At 38.0% G+C, this 18,930-nt stretch overlaps 1 pseudogene; it reads left to right on the top strand.

The window, feature by feature from the left end:
- Nucleotides 1–7,165: 7,165 nt before the first annotated feature.
- LOC127633415 (carbonic anhydrase 6-like) lies at nt 7,166–15,743 on the top strand (annotated as a pseudogene).
- Nucleotides 15,744–18,930: the final 3,187 nt, after the last annotated feature.

Here is an 18,930-nt window from a genome sequence, read left to right as displayed (position 1 = left end):
TGACGCACCTGAGACACTACGCAAGCATGTCTGATGCAGGTGTACACTGATGGGTCCTTAAATAAGCCCTCATAATAAATCTCGAACTGATTGACAAATTCACTTGTGAAATGTTTTGCTGTGAACTGCATTCCAATGATTGACTTATGATCAATAATATGATAGTAATCAATACATTGTATTCTAAAGCCACTTTTTGTATTGTCTCATCAATGATTAACTCTTCTGCCACAAGAATGTAATGCATTTTAATGATTAAATGTTAATATTAAATATTTGTTATTTTATTTATATATATATATATATATATATATATATATGTTTTTATATTTAAAGATATCTATGTATAATTATATAATTATCTAAATATGTATAATGATTATATATTGAATTATTGTTATATAAGGGGCTTTCTCAGCAAATATTTGTATATGTTATTAAATGCGATTAATCACGATTAATTTATCGGGACACCATGTAATTAATTCGATTAAAAATTTGAATCGATTGACAGCGCTAGTATAAACCAAAACTAGCAAAACATTAATTATAACAATGTTGGGAAGAAATATGCAATTGCATGTTATGGCTTCTTAGGCATCATAAATGGGCATCATTATATGTAGGAATAACTTTCATATAAAATGCTTGTAAACCAAGTCAAGTGGTCAAAGGTGTTTAAAAAAAGGCACACTGCACTAAATATCTATGCACATTGTTCAATTTATTATGGTTAGACTTTTTTCAAAACAGTAATGCATGGAATAGCCTTTATCACTCTAAAACAAAATAGAATATAGAATTAAACAGAATTTCAGGAGAATTGTTTGTCTATTTTTAAAACCAAAATTTGACTTGCAAGTGTAATGCAACTTTAAGAACACAATACCTCAGCAAATGGGGGGAAAACTAACTGTATTGTGATAACTGCATGGTAACGCAACCATTTTCAATTACTCTAATAAAGAACATTTTCTTGAGTACTAAATTAGCACTTTAAAATGCTTTTTTTTTCCCTCTCCCCTTTTTCTCCCCAATTTGGCATGCCCAAATACACAAGTGACTTGCTTCAATCTGGATGGTGGAGGAAAAATCTCAGTTGCCTCCACGTCTGAGAGAGTCAGCCTGCGCATCTTATCACGTGGCTTGTTGAGTGCATTACAGCGGAGACCTAACACGTATGTAGGTCATGCTATTCTCTGTGGCATCCACGCACAACTCACCACGTGCCCCACCGAAAGCGAGAACCACAGTATAGCGACCACAAGAAGGTTAACCTAGCGTGACTCTATCTACCCTAGCAACCGGGCCAATTGGTTGCTTAGGAAGTCTGATTGGAGTCACTCAGCACGCCCTGGATTCTAATACAAAAATGTGTTATGGGGCATGGCACTTGTCAGTAACTTGGCAGAATGGGGTTGATATCAGGGTACTGGAACATTTGGTAGCAACATAACGACTTCTTGAGTGATCATTTTGTCAATGTATCACATCAAAAGAAGTGGTAAAAATGTTGTCATTACTCACTTTGTCATGGGATTTTGTGTTTATCGATTTTGGTTGTGAGTGCAACTATGAGGAAGAGGGCAGGGCTGTGACAATGCATGCCCACGCGGCAATTGATCTAATCAGCTGAGGACAGGGATAAATACGGCGGGACATGGCAGTTCGGGAGAGAGAGAGAGAGAGCCACATGCAGCTGCCATGTGTGTGTTTGTGTTGTGTGTCTTTTTGTTTTTGTTTTGTGTCTAATCTAGCCTAATTAATTACATGACAAGCCGAATAATTGATCAAATTAATCACAATCGCACATAATCGATATTTGCTGAGAAAGGCCTTCAAATAAAGATAATTAAAAAATTATACATATGTTTACAAGATCTTATGTAAGATTGAAGGATGTTAACAGGAAATGTTGTCAGTCATCTGATGCATGAGACAATGCATCAATGCATTTGTCCATGGGCCAAGAGACTGAAGCAGATCTAGATCGCAGCTATATAGATATTGTAACTCAGAAAACGAATGACTTGGTGCTGATCTGAAATCATGATTTACACCTTAAAAAAAAAGAAGAAAAACAAAAAGCCCCATGTTGTGACAGTGCAGGAAAGAAATTCTTTAAAAGGATCTTTGTGATGTGCAAAGTCTTAACAATACATCTTGGTTGTTGATGTTTTATTAGTCATTGTTTATTGTTGTCTATAGAGCAGGACAATGTGCCTTCAGAAACCTTCACTCCTGTATAAATAAAAAAAAAAAATTCAATCTCTTAAAATGAAAGGAATGTCGAAGGTGTGGCACAGCAGTTAGCGCACATGACCTGACGCATTGAGCTGCGGTGCTCATCATTTTTCAATCATGTCCCCTTCTCTTCTTTCAGCCATTCCCTGAACTCTCTACTATTGTGAGTAAAGCTGGTAAAATGAAAGAGGTAAACATTATTTAGAATTAGATAAAGAAAAATGTCTTAATAATAGCTACTGTAACTGATAAGTATTCATTCCTTTTTTATTTTCTTTTGACTTTTTTTTTTTTTTTTTTTGAGAGAGAGAGATCCACCAAATATGCAAAAATAATTGTTGGAAATGGCTATATACAATACACTAAAGACAAAATGGAGCCATATGCAATCATATCCTTGATGAGAGCTGGTTTTGGTCAACCAGAAATCGATGCATTGATGACATTATTTTTAATTTTCCTGAAGATTAGTGCAGTCTATATGGATCACTCGGACAAGAGCCCGTACGTGAATCCAATTGAAATTTGTGTTGGACATTGCTGTCCTCTGATGCTCTCAATCTGATTTGGTTGAGTTGGTAAACATTTGCATTATGGATATTATTTAAAGATATTTTATCTTAAATATCTAGACTTTGAGCTAAGCTCATATACCAAAGAAGACCCATGACTGTAAATGATCATAAATAATTCAGTACATGTAATGACTAATGAGTGGCAAATGTAAGTACTTCCTTCTGGAATTAAAACTTTTGAATAATTTAATTAATCAGTGCTGAATTTTGTTTATTAACCTCACAAGTTACAGTGTGTTTTTGAGCAAGCGGAGGATGTGAAGCCACTATTTAGTGTCTAGATTAGTTAAAAAAGAAAGAAGCATAAGATGACTATGAAAATAGTGCATCTGAAAATAAAGCAAACAGGTTTATCATCTGAATATTTGTGAGTCTTCCCTGAGGCAGTTAAAAGTTGATTTTCCTCATCCTCTAAAGAAAAATAACAATGACTGATATAAACAGTTTATTTTTAACTCTGTGAAATGAGGATGTACTTTACATCTTAACAGGTTGATAAAACATTTCTGGGTTAAGAATGAAAAGTGTCAAATAAGACTTACTTTTTGTAAGTCTACAAAAATGTTTGTACCAATTTGTATTTTTGTTTCATGTGTATCTCTAATCATGTAGTTGCATACTTTTTAAATCACATTTTTTCCTCAATCGATTTTACACATTTCTTCAAACGCAGGTCACTGCTCTCAAAACAGTTAACACGGCCATCTGAACATTTTATAATTGTCCTTAAGAAATTGAAATCTAACTTCACTCAAATTTCTCTGATCCAAGATTCATGATTTTTAAAGAGTTAACACAGACAAATAAATTAAAGTCATATTCTCAAATGGACCTCAGGTTGTCAAATGCCTTCATATTGAAATCAGCTGTGTTAATAATGCACACAGGAAAGAAAATGCAATTCACTCATTTTTGTTCACACATACTGTTTTGTCATCGTCAAGTGAAAATGCGTAAAACAAATTTTGCGAAATTTGCCGTCTTTTGCCTGTTTCCATTCAAATGGCCTTTTATCGATAAAAAAAACTGTTTGCGTGATGACATCATGCCTAAAAAAATCTCTTTGTCGCATCTGCCCTGAAGCCGTAAAGAAAAGGCATTTATATATATTTTTTTTGTTTGGTAATTTATTTAATTTATTACAGGGAATTTTAACAATAATTTTATAGAATTGGGCTATGTTAGTGTTCCAAAAAAGCACACTGATGCTTTTCTCCTTGTATTGTGTATTTCTTTTGTGCATAGAAATTACATGTTTTTTGTATTGTGGGCTAATTCCGTGACTGCCGTCTATGTTGAATGGTGTGGAAAAGCAACTTCAATAAATAAATGGATTTCTACCATGATTAAATTAATCACAAACAGTGGCCATTAATTTGTTCTCCATGCACTTGTCAATGTGCATGATTTGAGATCATGTTTGCAACATCTGATCAATATGCCATTAAGATCAATCCATAATCATGTACAATAAATTAGCTTTCAAGGATGTATATCTTGTCGTCATGATAAACACAGGCTAACGATTGGGGTAATGTAACGCTTGTAGCTGGCAATGGCAATGACAAAGAGACGATGACGATGATTTGACGAGAACCCAAGTGCAGTTTATTTATATAAGTGAAGTCCACAACCCTAACTATAAACGTGAAACATAAACATGAACATGACTATAAACTATGACTAGACATAAAATTAACTTGGCTTGACCATGAAGTAGAACATGAACTAGACTTGGCTATAAACTTGAACATGGAACGAAGTACACCAACTACGATACATTAACATGGAAGGAAACAGGATGATCACATGACAAGGAAACAGGAACAAAACATGACATAGATCATGAAAAACATTTAAAAATAAAGGACATAAATAAAACATGAACAAAAACGCATCTAGATGTTACATATCCCCCCCTCTAGGGGCGGCTCACGACGCCCCAAAACATAACAAACTTCACTATGATGGAGTTGCGGGGAGGGGGGGTGGCTGGACCGTGGAGCAGAGACAGGCCTGGACCATGGAGCAGAGGCGGGACTGGACCGTGGACCAGAGGCGGGCCTGGACCGTGGAGCAGAGGCTTGCTTGTGACATGATATGGAGCGTCCGGGTTTCAGCTGAAACAATGGGAGGAGAATTCCGGGGTTCAGCTAAGACATGGCATGGGACATACTGAGGATCAGTTGTGACATGGCATGGAGCAGACTGTGGATTGGCTGTGACATGGCATGGCGCAGGCTGAGGCGTGACTGTGACTTGGCATGGAGCAGGCTGAGGCGTGGCAGCAACGTGGCCTGGAGCTGACTCTGGCTTGGCTGCCATGACGTGGGCAAAGTCGTGGAAGGTGGAGCCGTGGGTAACTGGGAAACGACCTCCATGGTCATGTACATGGGCAGAGACTCGGAGATGGTCCCAGTGGTCGTGAATATGGGTAGAGTCTCGGGAGCGACCTCTGTGGTCGTGGGCTTGGGCAGAGTCTTGGGAGTGACCTTTGTGGTCGTGGGCATGGGCTGAGACTCGAAGCGACCTCTGTGGTCGCAGACATGGACTGAGACTCAGAGATGAAATCCCTTCTCCTCCTCCTCCTCCTTCTCCTCCTCCGTGAGGACGACGTTGGTGGTACAGGCTCTGGGACAGACGAGGCTGGCAACGTTGGCTCGTTGGCCATGGCAGGCATGGGCTCATTGGTAATGACGTGGGACGCTGGCTTGAAACTCTGGCTTGGCGGCGCCATGACGTGGAACTCTGGCGTGGCGGTGGCCTTGACGTGGAACTATAGCGTGGCGGCAGCCATGACGTGGAACTGTGGCGGGCGGCGCCACGATGTGGAACTCTGGCGCTCACGTCCGCCTCCCCACAGTGAACATGGAACCAGTGATCTGTAGGGCGAGGTCGATATATATATTGAGCCAGGTCGAGGGGACTGTGCCCGCTAGGCATTAAGGAACAGACTGACTCAATCAGTCCAAAACAAAAAATGTATTTGAGGGCAACTTCGTTAAAGTCCACTAGGCCTGCCAGAGCACAAAAATCCTCCACGTAATCCTGAAGGGGTTGATTTCCCTGACGTAGATGCAAAAGCTGATCCGTTCTGTACATAATGGGTGGTCGAGTATTCTGTAACGCTTGTAGCTGGCAATGACAATGACGAAGAGACGATGATGATGATTTGACGAGAACCCAAGTGCAGTTTATTTATATAAGTGAAGTCCACAACCCTAACTATAAACGTGAAACATAAACATGAACATGACTATAAACTATGACTAGACATAAACTTAACTTGGCTTGACCATGAAGTAGAACATGAACTAGACTTGGCTATAAACTTGAACATGGAACGAAGTACACCAACTACGATACATTAACATGGAGGGAAACAGGATGATCACATGACCAGGAAACAGGAATAAAACATGGCATGGAACATGAAAAACATTTCAAAATAAAGGACATAAACAAAACATGAACAAAAACACATCTACATTTTACAGGTAAATTCTTTCATGTGTCACCTACATTTTTGTGTTAATGCAAATTTTCTTGACAAAAAGTGTTTCCAAACCATTTTTTCGTGACATTTGAAGTATCAACATAGAGTTTATGCACTAGAGTTAAACGAAAATTATTATGTTGAATATTGCTTACAAAAATATTGCGTTTCCATCAGCTTTATTTTGATGTGCTAAAACTTTTTTTGCAAACAATCCTTGGATGGAAAAATAGTTAATGAGGAAAAAGAAGAGGGAATTATGTTGATGACTAAAAAAAAAAATCCAAAATAAATAAAAACTGTGTGTTTGTGTGTCTGTCACTTTGCCTAGAATTTGCAGAAATATTCTCTCATTTTCTCAACCAATTTCTTGAGGGATCACCATGGGATGCTTTTTAAACAGTATTGAAGGAGTTCCCATCTATATGCTGGGCACTTAGTGGCTGCTTTTTCTTAATTATTCGGTCCAATGGTCATCCATTTAAAAAAAAAAAGAAAATTTGTTTTTTTAATAAAAATGTTTTGTAATTAAATAAATTAATGTGGTGGCACAATTTTATTTTTTGTCTACAAACTAATTTCAAATATTTAAGCATACTTTCAGATCAAAAGATTTTTAAGATCATGAGAAACTTTTCAGGCAAGTGTTTCAAAACTTTTGACAGGTAGTGTACATTTTAAAGTAATCTTCTGAATCTGAAACAAAAGATTTCTAGTGAGGTGGTGACATGTGAATGCTCTAATAACGATTCAGACGCATACAAAAATGCAGTTGACACACCCACATACAGGTGAGCAGCCAAGAGTATTAATATTCGGGAATGGTGCCACATCATAATATTACTGCACACAGACAGGTCAGTCTCTTCAAAAACTAAGGTAAGACATTTATCCATTTCAAATTAAATTAAATTAAAATTTAGTTTGGGTACAAAATGTGTACCCAATTATGTATAGTTCTTCATTGTAAGGATTTTTTTATTATTATTATTATTATTTAGATGATTGTCTTGCTGGTAACGTGCCTTGCTGCCATTCTGTGCCCCACTGCTCACAGTGCAGAGTCAACAGTGGGTGAGTAGATAAATCTCAGCATCACTTAATCTCAATAGACCTATTTTCCTTTTTCTTTTAATTTATTCTTTTTAGCAATAGCGAGTAGATATTAAAGCCTCTAAAACTTTTTAAGGAATGGTGTCACATTCTAGATTATTCTTTGATTATTTGTTAAAGAGATAGGCTACAAAAACAAAAACAAAAATCTTTCTTCTGCTAAAAACAAACAAAATGTTTTAGAAGAATATCTCAGCTCTGTAGGTCAATTCTATGCAATTTAATAGTGGCCAGAACTTTGAAGCAGCAAAAAGCACATACATGCAGCACAAAAGTAATTTATTCAGCACCAGTGGTTAAATACATGTTTTCATTAGAAATATAATAGGTGTGTTTGAGAAACAGATCAATGTTTAAACTGTTTAATCAATGTTTATGAATGTGTTGGTGATTTGCATTATTCGTGCATATCACCAGCTACTAGGCAGGGAAGAGAATGTATTGTAAAAATATGTCAAATTAAGTTAAAATAGTACCTTAAAGATTTGCACGTGTAGAGTAAGATTTGTAAAAGCATAAATTAAGTTACAAGCATTTGTGCAAGATATTTGAAAGCATAACTCAAATAAAAAAATAAGTTGCATGAGCACAGAACATTTTGTGAATGTGTAAATCAAGATGCAAGTGTAAGAAAAAAATCTTAGCAATACTTAAATGCTTTTCATAAGTGTAATTCATGTTTTGTGAATCTGTAACTTCAAATTAACACAAAGTAAATATGATCTGTATTCTTCTGACATCCTTTTTTCATGCTTACACTTTTGGCAATGTTTTTGTGCCTAAACATGACCTAAAACATTGCAACCTGCAATCAGCTTTTATAGCCTCCTTTCTAGCATGTCCGGCTCCCATACCGGGATTCAAATGCCACTCGGGGCAGATTGAGTAGGAATGATGACACTTGCAATTTGATTTACATCTTTACAAAACGTTCTGTGCACATGCAAAAATTTACACTTGCTGTTTGATTCACGCTTTCACAAATCTTACGCTGAAATTGCAAATCATTTAGGCAATATTTTATCTTTATATTTATATATACATTCATCTCGCGAATCTCCGCTCTCTTCCCAACAAAACGGACGAACTACATCTCCTCACACATACTAATAAGGACTTTTCAAACTCTGCTGCACTGTGCTTCACTGAAACCTGGTTGAGTGAAGCCATTCCGGACAGCGCATTACATCTGCCGGGCTTCCAGCTGTTCAGAGCGGATCGCATCGCGGAGTTAACGGGGAAAACGAGAGGTGGTGGAACATGCTTTTACATCAACGAAAGTTGGTGTACAGATGTAACAACACTAAAGAGGATGTGCTGTCCTAATCTGGAAGCGCTCTTTATTAACTGTAAGCCGTTCTACTCGCCGCGGGAGTTTTCTTCGTTTATTCTGGTGAGTGTTTACATTCCTCCAAACGCGTCTGGGAACTTAGCGCTGCAACAGCTGGCTGATCAAATCTCAGACACAGAACAACAATACCCGGACTCAGTCATTATTATTCTTGGGGACTTTAACAAAACAAATCTCACACGCGAACTGCCCAAATACAGACAGCACATTACATGCCCCACCAGAGACAGGAATATACTGGACCACTGCTATACTACATTAAAGGATGCATATCGCTCTGTCCCACGTGCAGCTTTGGGTCTCTCTGATCACTGTCTGGTTCATCTTCTCCCGACCTACAGGCAGAAATTAAAATCAACCAAGCCAGTTGTAAGGACTATAAGGAGATGGACTATTGAAGCAGAGCTGGAACTACAAGCCTGCTTTGACTGCACTGATTGGAGTGTTTTTGAAGCTGCAGCTACAGACCTGGACGAGCTCACAGATACTGTTACATCATACATCAGTTTCTGTGAGGATATGTGCATCCCTACTAGGACATTTTTGTCATTCAACAATGATAAACCATGGTTCACAGGAAAACTCAGACAGCTTCGTCATGCCAAAGAGGAGGCTTACAGGGGTGGGGATAGAGTCTTGTATAATCAGGCCAGGAACACACTGAATAGGGAAATCAGAGTGGCTAAAAGAAGCTACTCTGAGAAGCTGAAAAACAAGTTTTCAGCTAACGACCCAGCATCAGTGTGGAGTGGCCTGAAACAACTTACTAATTACAGGACTCCTACCCCCAACCCTGTGGCGGACCAACGACTGGCTGACGACCTGAATGTGTTTTACTGCAGATTTGAAAGGCCCGATTTCACACCCCACATGCACTCGGACCTTCATTTCACACAACCATTAACACCTCCTGCAACCCCCTCCTCCCCCTCCTGCTACACTACCTGCACTAAAGATCTGTGAGGACGATGTGTGCCGTGTCTTTCGGAAGCAAAGGACAAGGAAGGCTCCAGGACCAGATGGCATCTCACCAGCTTGCCTTCGTTCCTGTGCTAACCAACTGGCCCCCATCTTCACTCAGATCTTCAATAGATCACTGGAGCAATGTGAAGTCCCATGCTGCTTCAAACGCTCAGTCATTATCCCCGTCCCTAAGAAACCAAAAATCACAGGACTTAATGACTACAGACCTGTCGCCCTGACATCTGTGGTCATGAAGTCATTTGAGAGACTGGTGTTGGCCCACCTGAAGGACATCACTGGACCCTTTCTGGACCCCCTTCAATTTGCTTATCGAGCAAACAGGTCTGTGGATGATGCAGTCAACATGGGTTTGCATCATATCCTGCAACATCTGGACAGACCGGGGACATACGCAAGGATCCTTTTTGTGGACTTCAGCTCGGCTTTCAACACAATCATACCAGATATACTCCGGACTAAGTTAAACCAACTCCCTGTTCCCACCTCTACCTGTCAGTGGATTACCAGCTTTCTGACGGACAGGCAGCAGCTTGTGAGGCAGGGAAAATTCACTTCCACCACCTGTACCATCAGCACTGGTGCCCCCCAGGGATGTGTGCTCTCCCCACTACTCTTCTCCCTGTACACCAATGACTGCACCACCAAGGACCACTCTGTCAAGCTCCTGAAGTTTGCAGACGACACCACTGTCATCGGCCTCATCCGAGATGATGATGAGTCTGCGTATAGAAAGGAGGTTGAACGGCTGGCTGTCTGGTGCAGTCAAAACAACCTGGAGCTGAACACGCTCAAAACAGTGGAGATGATTGTGGACTTTAGGAGGAACACCCCAACATTGTCCCCCCTCACCATTCTAAACAGCACTGTGTCAGCAGTGGAGTCATTCAGGTTCCTGGGCACTACCATCTCACAGGACCTGAAGTGGGAGATACACATCGACTCCATTGTGAAAAAGGCCCAGCAGAGGTTGTACTTCCTTCGCCAACTGAGGAAATTCAACCTGCCACCAGTGCTGCTGAAACAGTTCTACTCAGCGGTCATTGAGTCTGTCCTCTGCACTTCAGTAACTGTCTGGTTTGGTGCAGCCACGAAATTAGACATCAGAAGACTACAAAGGACAGTTCGGTCTGCTGAGAGGATTATTGGTTGCCCCCTGCCCTCCCTTCAAGAACTATACACTTCCAGAGTGAGGAAAAAGGCTGGTAAAATCACTCTGGACCCCACTCACCCTGCCCACTACCTTTTTGAACTGTTGCCTTCTGGCCGGCGCTTCAGAGCACTGAGCACCAGAACCGTCAGACACAGGAACAGTTTTTTCCCTCAGGCCATCCATCTAATGAACAGTTAAATTACCCCCATTGAGCAATAATTATGTGCAATACACAGTTTAATTTTAATTTAAATTATATTATCCAACTTATCCACTTCTGCCATTACTTACATTGCTCTGTACATAATATACAGTTTTTTGTTCTTTATATACAGATTGTATTAGATTTGCACTACGTGTGTGTATGTGGGTATGTATGAAGGTGAGTTTATGTACGTATATGTATAATTATTTATTTTGTGTTCTTTTTTGTTTTTAATTACCTATGCCTTGCTGCTGTTTTTTTTTTGGTATTGTTTGTATTGTTGTTGACTGGAAGCTCCTGTCACCTAGACAAATTCCTTGTATGTGTAAGCATACTTGGCAATAAAGCTGATTCTGATTCTGATTCTGATTCTTCTGATATATAAATTATGAGAAAATGATTGGATGTTTTTTTTTTTTTTTTTGTGAGCTGTTCATTTAATACTGTAGTTTTATCCTAAACAGAATGGTGCTATCATGAGCCAGCCTGCAGTAAGTATGATTTATTTTTTGTTTTACCCTAAAATACGCATATACATAAACAATAAATTAATAAATTCTTGCTCAATTTACTTTTAGAATTCCACATTATGGGTGTTTGAGTGTATCAGCATGCTCTTATGTATAATTTCATGAGCAAAAGTAAATTTTCTGGTTTTATGTTCATTTGTAATAGATGTTACCAAGTGGCCCAATATTGTCTCACAATTCTGCAATGGATCAAGGCAATCTCCCATTGATATTGTGACTGCAAATGTTCAGGCAAATCCCAAACTGACCACATTCAACTTTACTGGTTTTGGTGACAACGCAACTTTTATGTCAATTATAAACAGTGGTCATTCTGGTAAGGGTGCTGCCCAACAGGAAATGTAATTTATTGTTGTTTTCTGCATTTATTTGACACACCGATCAAATGCATTTTTTTAGGGTTTGCTATTTCTTACTAAATATAGTCTGGTTGGCTTACAATTCAATACTTGTACTTTAATTACAAGTGACTGTATTTGTCTTATTGTGTTGTTTATGTCTTGTTAAAGATTAATTAATTGATCATACCTGTGATAAAGCTATCACAACATTTACATTTATTTATTTAGTTGATGCTTTATTTATTTATTTTTCAAAGAGACCTGTGAGGAATACTGCAACAAAAGCATTTCATCCTTTAAACACAGTAATGCTCAGAAAAGTACAAAAGTAGACGCTAGTTGAGAAATGTTGGCGATACACAGTGCATGATGCTCAACCTCAGTGTTGATATAGTATGTGGTTGAACTTGTAAGTAAAATATTATTGGTCTTCTTAGTGGTGGTCAACCTGGATGGTGACTACAATGGCAGTGGAGGGAGGTGATCTTCCTGGTCTTTATAACTCTGTAAATTTCCATCTCCACTGGGGTAACGGCAGCTCCGGACCTGGCTCTGAGCACACTGTGGATGGCAAACAATACCCAATGGAGGTATAAATAGTATAGGAAAATATAACTTAATGTTTGAATTTATGTGTGATCAATCATTCACTGTGTCACTTTAATTCTGTCTCTCAGCTGCACATCGTGAACGTTCATTCAAAGTACAACAGGAGTGTTAAAGCGGCTTTAGATGCTAATGATGCAACAGGATTAGCTGTTCTTGGTTTCTTCATCGAGGTAAGCAATGCCATCTTTATTACATTCAGAGATGGGAAATGCAACCCTTAAGTAAATATATATTATAAACGTATCTTTATTTAACCATTAGGGAACCAATGACACAAGCAAAACAAAAAGCTGGGAAATCTTAACATCTTACTTGTCAAACATCACCAATGCAGGTAAGGAAATGGTTTTGTCAACTGCCCATACAGTTTGAATGCTTAAAGGTGCACTCAGTAATACTAAAACTTTGATTATGTCGTCTTGTACTTGCACTGTCACTTAGAGTTCCACTTGTTCAAACACAACTACGTTTTCAGGTACCGATGTCAATCAATGTAAAAAACTATGGTCTTTTTTACATTGTTTGCTCATCTGTAATACCTCTATGAAACATTTCCTCTTGGATATCAGTAAGACACTGAATGTGAAAATGTTTGTTAATCTGATCTTTTAAGGATTTTTAGCAGATGTTACTTATAATGTGATGCTTTCCAGATGAAAAAACTAAAACAGACAACTTGAAGATGTACAGTACATGTGTTATCTGGGTTAAGGTTATGTTTAGGTGTAAGGTGTCTGTGGGACTAATAAACACAATAAACTTGCTGCAATGATGACCCTATACTCTGTTAATTATTTGGGCAACATGTTTGTTTATTCATCCATTTAAATTAATTCATTTTATTTAAATTAGCACTGGTTAAAATGTATAAAACAGGAACAAGATATTTCATGAACAGATATTGCAACAGTACAAATGGAAACATTCCAATAACAACACTAATAATAACAATGTCAAAAGTAACAGTAAACAACCAACAAAGGAAAAAATTGATTCAGGTGTCACTTTCACAATGATGGCATGTGTAGCTGTCTCCGCCAAGGGTACACTCTACGTGTGACCACATGCTGCACCTAGAGCAGGACACCCATTTCTCTCCCGACCGTGAACTTGAGAACCATTCGGTCACACACCAGGCATTTTGTGTCCTCTACCTCTTTTGAGGCCCTCTCTAATAGGTATCCTGGCACTCCCTATTCGTTGTCCTAGCTCTGTTGTGGGGCATCCTGCAACAGGTGTAACAAAAACATAAACAAAAAGTCCTCATACAGGCTATGTATACACAACATAAACAGCATAGCACACACACACACAACCCCACACACACACACTCTCTCTCTCTTTAAATTAACTATGTGACTGCTGCACACATCTTAAAAATGGTGTATCAACTGTACCCGTTTTACCACCTTGCCTATTTGACAACATGCTAGGTTATCCTTATAACATTCATGTTAGAAAATATTTTCATTAATAATACACAGTTTAAATATCACAAATATACAATTTTATTTTCATTTGTGTCTTATGCTGGCTAATTATGACATTTAACCTGTTATCATAACACTGAACAACTAAACAGCGTGTGACGTAATAGAACTCTATCATGGGTACAGTTGAGACAGTGTGTCTCAACTGTACCCTGATGGCCACCTCACGCATTTCTCTAGATTTTGCAATGACCATGCATGACACAATACCATGAAATATGCCCGTTTTTAGGGCACAGAATAACGTTTGTGATTATACCAGTTACGTTTAACAGTCACATAAGGATAATAAGCTATTCATTGTGGAGTGTGCATGGTGAAGTGAACGTCTTACCTTAGAAAAAAAACTTTTGCCAATATCTTCGGATCGGAGATGCGTCCATTGTTCAAATTTCCCACGATCAAAGAGGACACTAATACGCATGTGCACAGCAAAAATCACAACTTGTGCTTGCTGCGCACGCAAGTTATTTAAGGTGCCTCAACTGTACCTATGTCTCAACTGTACCCAGTCTACCCTATCTACCATTAATCTACCAAGTTTGGGGTGCAAATAATATTTGCCACTATTTGCACTGGGGTGTAAATTGCATCTAACTTTAGCATAATGTATAATCCCTTCACCTGCATAATTTTGAAAACATCCTCAAATTAATTGAAGAGAGATGGGTTGTTTCCTTACACCCTCTGGTATATATTTAGGTCAAGCAACATCAGACATCATGCACCAAATTACAATGGACAGTCTGCTTGAAAATGTGAACAGAAAGAAATATTACCGTTACCAAGGCTCCCTTACCACACCCAGCTGTAATGAAGTTGTGATCTGGACTGTGTTTAAAGACACCATCAAAGTCAGCCATGAGTTGGTAAGTCAATGCAACTCTTTGATTAACATTAAAAAATAATCATTTATATTAGGTTGATTCTTCACATTTTAAGATTATTTTAAATTCTCTCCAAACAGATCAGCCTCTTCAGATCAACTGTCCATTTCCATGGCACAAGCCCACAGATGCTGATTACTAACAACTTCAGAGGTGTTCAGTCTCTGAATAGCAGAGTTGTGACATCACAGGTGGCAGGAACTGTGACTGCAGGAACTGTGACTGCAGGAACTGTGACTGCAGGAACTGTGACAGCAGGAACTTTGACTTCTTTATATATTACCACAATATTTCTCTTTTGCAGTTTGTGGCTATAAAAACTAGTGTTTGAAATTAGAATAATAAAGTCCACTCTTTAAAGAATAGTTCACCCAAAACTAAAAAGAACTAGTTCTTTTAACAGCATTATAATCTGATTTAATTGATTTCTCATTATTCACATTATTCATTTAGTAAATAATGTGCACGCTTTTATACAAGTTCTGTTATTAGTTGATGATACTTAACTGTTCTACATTTTGCAAACGCACAGACATCTATCTGTGAGCATAACATAGCCCTGTAGTTTTGACAGTATGATTATGTGTATGAAGCTTAAGTTGTTACTGTAAACATAATATGTGTAATATTGAATATCAGAGAACATTCCTTTGTAGTTTTTTCTCTCAATTTGACATAATATGACTGCTGAATACTCTCACAAGCTATGGCAGACATGGCATACTGAAGTTATTCCAACTGGAATAATAAAGGTTTGCTGGGTAATAACGGCATGTGTCCCTTTCATCTCTCTCTCTCTCTCAATTCAATTCCATTCAAAGGGTCACTGTGGTGAACATTGGCATGACACATGCGGGTAAAACACATAAAACATTCACCCACTGTCTCTCAGGCTATGACACGTTAAAATGTATCTTGCAGCCAGTGCTGCTCTGTGTCCCTTGTATCTTTACATTTTGTGCAGTGAAGGAGAAAGTGCACCTCTGTCTTAACCTCACCTGTCGTACAGTGAGCACACACCCTTTCTTCTCTGGGTAACCATGTTTTTCTGTGTCTGCCTCTCTTGATGGCAAGACTGTGCTCACTGAGCCTGTGATTTTAGAGTCCGATAGATTTGTAATTTGCTTTGTGTTTTAGTTCCCTTCTGTCGCTCACTTCGAAGTTGTGTGGAAGAAGTGACACTAGGGGTCTCTCTTGAGTGCCGAATATGCCTCTGATCTATGAAAAAAGGCCAATGGGAATTAGGCAGACAGTATTTGCATACCCGCCCCAGGACATACGGGTATAAAAACAGGCAAATACGTCAAGTTCATTCAGAAATTTTCTTCGAGCCGATGGTCGTGTTGCAGTAAATAGAAGTTTGTATGGACAATTGCTTTGTGATTGTGGTCTTTAACCAGAAATCAATTACAGAATGGAACCCCATCCCCACTCTAAGTGCCTAGCCATATCTAGCCAATTTACCTCAGATAGGTTTATGATTTAAATACAGTATGGTGTGTGTCTCTTTGTTTGGGTAAATGATCCCTGTATGTAAGGCAATGACTGAGGGAAAGGAAAATACAGGGAACTCATGAATAATTAATAAAGAATTACCATACAATTATGAGGGAATAACTTACAACCTGGAACAGTATTCTAAAGTGAAAATACAGGGAACTCCATTAATGAATGATTATCTGGTACAGAACTGTAATTCCACATTTCAAGACAACAAATTATAAGAACATTGGAATTTATTGCAATAAGTGTTGATATCATGTTTTCAATATTTTTTGTAATCTTATTTCCACAATACAAAACAAACCGAAGGTGAACACTGTCACAAAGAAAGCATTGTTTTAATATCAAAACTTTTACATCAAATGACCAAAAACAGACCACACATAACAACAGATAAAACATCCAGAAATAAAATAAATGTGTATGCACTCATAAGGTCTGAACTTCAACCTTTCAATGTTTCTCTGACACACACATGTATAACACAAGTTACTTCTTTTTTTTGACAAAGGTCAATGAGTGAGCCATTTGTCTTTTTTTTGCTCAATGACACTTTGAGGTGGTTCCTTCATGCACATTTCTTTGCATTGTTTGCAAACTGTGACAGTTTCAGGCCTCTATGGAATGTTTCAGCACAAGGTCATGTAGGCTTCAACCTCACAAGCCTCTAGCTCAGCTATTGCTGCAGTATCTTCTATTGTTTTATGGTCCACCCCACACTTGTGGTACGCCAGCGTTTTGGTAATTCCCTGTTCCAAGTACTGCAGGACCTTTTCATATCTTTGTATTGCATGCTCTGGTAGAAACACTGGGAGAGGACAAAGGTGCATGATGAGTAAGTAACTCAAATATGACTATCGTCTGTTGTGACAATATCAATCACATAGAGTTCACTGCCACATATGTTACTGACCCCCATTGGGTCCTGATCTCATCATTATTGAGTCTGGGATTACATACAAAGTTGGTTACACCAAATATTCATTTAGCTTTCTGTGATGTTAATTGAGAAGCCAAAACTATTTATGCATTGTTTTTGATAATATACTCACTTGACAATTTAGTGTTTCTAAGACTTTTCCCCAGTACTTTAGGACACCATTATAACAATGATGATGACTTGGTTATTACGATTGTTATGACCATTCCTCGATTTGTGGGGTGAAGAGGACACAGATGAATCAGAGGTGAATAAGATACAAATTCTTACTTTTTTCTTTTTTCTTTTCCTTTCTTGACCTTCTTTTTGCCTTCTTGTTTTCTTCATTCAGGTCATCTACTTCATCGGAAGAGTCAGGGTTAACAATCAAACTTGGGGTTTTGGAGGTTGCTCCTTTCATCTCATCCTTTGTTGACAACGCTGATAAGAAATATAAACAAACTACATTTAATTTAATTTTAATTATTTGGCATCCTACACATGTGAGCTACTACACTGATTAACACAATCCAATGCATTTAGACAAGACTTGTGTGCTTGTAAATTTTTACCAATTTAAATACTCTTACAATTTAAAATAATTACTTAACATATATAAATGTTCAAAATACAGCACAGTAAAATATTATAAAGATGATTGTATTCATTTAGCAGATGCTTTTATCCAAATAAACTTAAAATTGAAGAAACAAACCACAATGCAAACCACAATGATCCTTATGTGGCAATAAAAAAGTGTAAGCAGAGAGGCTATTGAGAGACTGTTGAAAGATCTAAATCAGTCATTGTATATTGTATGCATTAAACTTAATGCATACAATAGTGTGCATGGCAGAGTGGTGGTGGTGAGTGAGCTAAGCGCATAACTTGTAATCAGAAGGTTGCTGGTACGATCCCCACAGCCACCACCATTGTGTCCCTGAGCAAGGCACTTAACTCCAGGTTGCTCTGGTGGGATTGTCCCTGTAATAAGTGCTTTGTAAGTTGCTTTGGATAAAAGCGTCTGCCAAATGCATAAAATGTAAAAACAAAATGATGAGTAAATCTTTATAAAGTTGTTTAAACAATTTAAATGAGTGGATATTAAAAAAACTGCACTGTACTTGCTTTTTATTAGACAGAGAGCGTTTTACCATTTGTCAGACTGCTGCACAGGAAATCCCTCTCACTTTCTAGGTCTCTGCATTTGTCCTCATGTACTTTGATTTTTGATTTCAAAAATGTATTTCTGCCTTAATTTTAATTAAGGACACTTGCTGGGTTGGTGCTGGTGGTGCTGATGCTTCTGTTGAAACAAAACACAAACATTAATTCATGTTGTGAGTGCAGCCAAAGTTGATTGGATTAATTATTAGATTAAATATAAAATATCATATAAAATAAGAATGTCATATAAAATTTTATAAAAATCAAAATGTTCTTGATGTTGTGATAATATGAAAAGTTACAGAACTCAAAATGCTCCATTGCCAAAAAGAGCTTTTATTGTTTTCACCCTGCAAAAACTTTAGT

This window comes from Xyrauchen texanus, chromosome 40 (genome assembly GCF_025860055.1).
Source record: "Xyrauchen texanus isolate HMW12.3.18 chromosome 40, RBS_HiC_50CHRs, whole genome shotgun sequence".
Classification (NCBI taxonomy): domain Eukaryota; kingdom Metazoa; phylum Chordata; class Actinopteri; order Cypriniformes; family Catostomidae; genus Xyrauchen; species Xyrauchen texanus.
The sequence above is the reverse complement of the archived record's forward strand: the minus strand, read 5'-3'. Positions and strand labels throughout refer to the sequence as shown.